Source organism: Macrobrachium nipponense, chromosome 11 (assembly GCF_015104395.2).
Source record: "Macrobrachium nipponense isolate FS-2020 chromosome 11, ASM1510439v2, whole genome shotgun sequence".
NCBI classification, from domain to species: domain Eukaryota; kingdom Metazoa; phylum Arthropoda; class Malacostraca; order Decapoda; family Palaemonidae; genus Macrobrachium; species Macrobrachium nipponense.
In genome coordinates, this window is record NC_061087.1 from 101,955,320 (window position 1) to 101,960,319 (window position 5,000).

Here is a 5,000-nt window from a genome sequence, read left to right on the forward strand (position 1 = left end):
TCAGCTTAACCCCCCGAGGAGCAGGGCAATCCTGGAAACAGAACATACAGACAGCAGAGGGTTCACAGGAAAAAGAGCTTAAGATATAGGCCTAATAAGTACCAGTCTGCCCACATCCTTCCCTTTGGGATACGTCACTAAAGCTGACAAGTCTATATTTTCCCCCTTCTTACAGGAACTCCCTATCTCTGGCTGGTGTGTTTTGGTTTCCCGCCTAAAAATCAGCTGATATTTGGAGGACTATGGCTGCCGTTTTACAAATCAAAATAATGAACTAAATACTGGGTAGATGTGGCAATCAATAAACGTAGCAGCTCCCCCTGTTAAGAAGGCATTCACTCCCTTTCGGGCGTGAAGGCCTTGGCTTAAATAAGTTGATTGTCTCGACTACCCAATTCTCTTACTCTAACCGAAGTTTTTAGAGCAGCGACACAGCTAACTACAGTGACCTACCTAACTTATAGGTGGAGATGCTAAGTGTACTAACTTAATGGAGTAATGTAGTCTAGCCTAAGTGATAACTACGGGTTGTCTGTGACGACAGTCTACTCTACCCCTAGATAAGGTTACTTGAAAATTCTTTCTGCTACTACCCTAGTGCCCTGGTACTAAATCATTAGCCTAACCTACTCAATACAGTTAATTGGAGACGCAATCATTCCAGAGTGTGGTACGCACAGCAGTGATGTGTCGCAGGAATTGTTAGAACACATGAGATGAGGTAATGATGCATGAGGATGATGAGTGGTTAGTAGAATACCAGGATGGAAATGTAATGAGGTAATTATATTTAAGTGAGGGTTAGTATTACAATTGCTAGGGGTTAGAGGGTTAGTTTACTTGGCAGAGATCAGGCTGGCTACCTTCTCTGGGTAGGTGCCAGGATCACTCTGCAAATGAATGTGACACTGTACCTCGAGCACAGGTGTCAAGGAGAGCATGTGGCTCGTTTGTTAGTGGGTTATTTGTTACGTCCTCTCTTCTTCTTCTTATTCATCCAGGGCCTGGCTATACCAGTCCTAGGAGTAGACGGAGGCACGGACTCTGGGGTAAGGCCAGAAACGCCGTCAGGAGCAGAGGCAGTGGTAGCCTGAGGGATTGCAGGAGAACACCCTACTTCGGTATCTGCAGCAACCGTCGTAGAGGTGGAACCTACTGCAGGGGAGGCCCTCACTCCGGCTGCTGCGACAGCCATCGTAAGGGGAAAACTCCAGGCTGACTCCTGGTCGGGCAGTTCCTGGTCGTCCAGAGGAGGTGTGAAGGTAAGGCATGCCGGAGGTTCATCCTCGGGCGACAGAGGTAAGGGAGAAGAAGAATGATGGGCTGGAGATTGGCCATGGGCTGCGGTAAGCTCCATGCCTGTTGGAAGATCTCCTGTAGGAGGATCCATGATTAGGTTAGGCGCCGGTGCTAGCTCTGGGCCAGGCACAGAGGTCAAGTTCTGTGGTGGCTCTACGTCCAGGCTGGACAGAGCTTGGCACTGCTCAGTGCTACCAAGTGGCACTGGCAGAGTGTTGAGGTCGCCTGGACCTGTGGCGGGTACCGGAGGTGCAATACCTCTCAGCGTGCCCTTGGAAATGGGAGACAGAGGCTCCTGTCTCTTGTTGAAGGCTGAGCCTTGTGGAAAATGGACAGTGTCCGCTGCTGGTAGTCGGCTAGGGCACCTAGGCCAATTCGTGGAGTGCCCTAGTACGTTGCAGGTTTTGCAACGGAACTGTGAATGATCAATCTCCCTCCTTGGTAACGGGGGAGACTGTTGGTGGTTGTACTTCCTGGAGGAAGTAGAATTTTGGTGACTCCTTGCTTTGGAGTGATTTGACGTGGGATTAGGACCCCTAGGCTTTTTGAAACGAGAGGGAGACTTCATGTCTTGCCTAGGAGGAGGTCGTAACCTCCTGGAATGTAGCTTGCAACTGCAAGGGTACAAACCTTGGAGAAGTGAGGTCTGGTGACCCTCAATTGGATGGTCGGAAGGATCAGCTTGATATGGTTGATACCTTCAATGTTTATTAAGAGACGTCTATCGACGTTAGCCCCTCAGGGGATTCGATCTTCCCGTATCAGGGAGATTTGAGCGCCAGAGTCGTCGTAGGCTCTGACGTGGCTTGGGGGATAATGGCTTTGGAGGGGTGCGACAGTTATAGGGCCCTTAGCCGGGGGTCCTAGTAAGGAAGGATTTGTAACTGCCATTGTGATGGCGGGAATATTGTGATTAGCGCACCCTCCGTGATTTGCAGATATGTGACCCTTGCGGCCACAGTCTTGGCAGAACTTGTTCCAGAACCTCTTCCGTGGCACTGGAGGATAAGGCTGAGATGCCCCCACAGGTTGCGAATCTGTGGAGTCACCAAGGCTGGCAGTGTGCTCTGGCACAGGTGAAGAGTCCTCTCTGGCAGTGATTTGACGTGGGGAGGTTAAGGAATCCTCCATTGAATCACCCTCGGAAACAAGTCCGGGGTTAACTGGTGGGCTTACCTCTTCCAAAAGGGAGGAGGTAGGCAGTAAAATGGTAAGAGGCTGACCAGAGACGGCGGGACTGTGAGAGACAGTGGGTGCAGGGCTGGAAGCTGGCAGAGTGGCTTGAGCTAGGATACTCTCCTTACAGGCCTTCTCCCGCCTGATTTCGAGTTCCTGCTCCTTGAGAGCTAGCTCATGCTTTCTCTCTTCTTCACTTGCCTTCCTTTCTGCTTCTCTGGCTTTTCTCTGGTTTTCTCTTACTTCCTTTTCTTGCAGGCGCGCGGCATCCTGCTGCGCCTTCATCCACTGGTCAAGTGCTGGTCCAGTGTAACAGGCCTCCTTGCCCAGAGTTATGAGGATTTGGAGCTTCTCTAGCTCTATGGCAAAGAAGTCGTGGGAAGCAGGGGAAGACATTTCCCTTAGGCTGCAGTAGAGGTTTGGATGAAAATGAAAATAATGGCCAGGAAGGGTACTGAATGGAATGGGAGTGCCTACTGTGTAACGTGGCACTCACTTGGAAATGGGTTCTGCGACGTGGTAGTGGAAAAGTCTGAAAAGACTGGGTGCTCTGTGGCACTTCTTGAATGGCACCTTCTGATGAGGTGGAAAATCAAATAGTGTGTGTGGCGTACGTCACACTTAAGGGCGTTCCTCACTTGGGAGACGCTGGAATGGGCACTTATGGAGGCGTTCCTTGGTTGAGTGATCCGAAATGGTGGATACTCTAATGAAATGGACGTTCCGTAGGACGGACATGCAGGTATAGGGCTACCTGTACGTCTGTACAGGTGCACGGCGCTTCAGGAGGCGTTCCTTTTGGACAGCACTAGTAGTACTGGTATTGCGGCACTTTCGGGAGGCGTTCCCTTGTTGAGTGTTCCGAAGGATCACTGACCCTTGTACACGGACACACTAATTAATTGGGTGTTCCGTAAGGACGGGCACGCAGGTATAGGGCTACCTGTACGGCCTGTACAGGTGCACGGCACTTATGAGGAGGCGTTCCTTGTTTGGAGCACTGGTATCGTGCTGGTGTGTCCCGTCGGACGACACTAAATGCAGTATACTCAAGTATACTGAAAAGAAATGGTACTCTGTTCGGGGCAGAGTGTAATGGTGGAGGAGAGAAAGTAAAAGGTGGGAGTACTTCAGCAGCCAGTCGATGGACAGTGTCACTAATTAGTGGCACTGTAAAATGGTAAGACCTGACGTGCACTGGTGGTGGCCAGTCCTAGACTGGTAACGACTTCCTTGATGGAAGTAATGAAGGTTGCGGTGGCACACTGTGCGGTTTGTGCTTGCGGTATATGCAAGTCTTTTGTGATAAAAATGGAAAAGACCACTCAGGCAACGACAGGTAATGGTAATTTGAAAATGCTCAGTCCTTTGCTGAAGTACTCGATAAATGAAATAAATGCTGGCAAAACTGCAAGGGACACAGGCGCGTACGCATCACGCTTAGTGTAAATGAAAGACACAAGAGACTAAAATAATGTTAATGTATGGGTAATGGTACTGGACGTAGTACTCTTGGCTTCGTGAATAATAGGTTCTGGTTCTCTCTCTCTCTCTCTCTCTCTCTCTCTCTCTCTTCTCTCTCTCTCTCTCTCTCTTTCTGAGAGGGTGAAAATGATATATGATGAACTCCCTGGTATGTAATTGAACTAATACTTTTAGTTTTAATATGACGCACTTGCATTAAATTATCTACCTACGTTAACGTTTAATGAAAGAATTGCTTTTGAATACGTTTTATGAAAATGATAATGTGGTCGCGGTGAACGATGTTTACGTTAATGGTAGCGGCTTGCGCTTATGAAATGATTTGCGTTTCAATATGAATTTCACAAAGACGCGTTTTACGTTAACAATTCTTGTAATTTACTCTACTTTTAAGATTTACGTTAACTTTACGTAAGGATACTAGGTCCCTGTGACAAGTGAAATGACGGTAAGGATTTTAAACGATGTTAGCAAACATTTGTAAATGGAAAAAGGTTACGTTTAGTGCGAAAGGAAATGGAACTTTCGCTCAGCGAGCGAGTGAGCGATGCTAGGTGAAACGCATGGTGAGGCTAGCAGAGCGGTGGACAGCGTGTCGTTCAAACAGCTGATCTGTAAATGCGAACGCGATTTACACACACGAAATTCTAATCTCTTATTCAAGGCGAATTACGTTAATTTCTCTGGCAGAATGATAGATACTAGTACTGAGATTGATATTATTTACGTTAAAACTTCAAAACTTACGTTACTTTGCTTAAATCGTTGAGATAATGCTTAAAGGGATAAAACATGGCTGCCGCTTTGAGTGAACCAAAGGTTGGCTGGGAAAGCGCATGCACGAAGCTGAGAGAGCTAGCAGACTAAGCAGTTACCAACACTTGGAATGAAAACTAAGTTAAAATGAATTCCCCTAACATAGCACAGACAATAGAATTGTACACTTCTTATGCCGTAACTATTAGTAGAACACTCCTAACTAGCTAGGCTTTCTAACACAACAATAAACCCTGGCAAAGCACTTCCTAGTTTGATCTAGT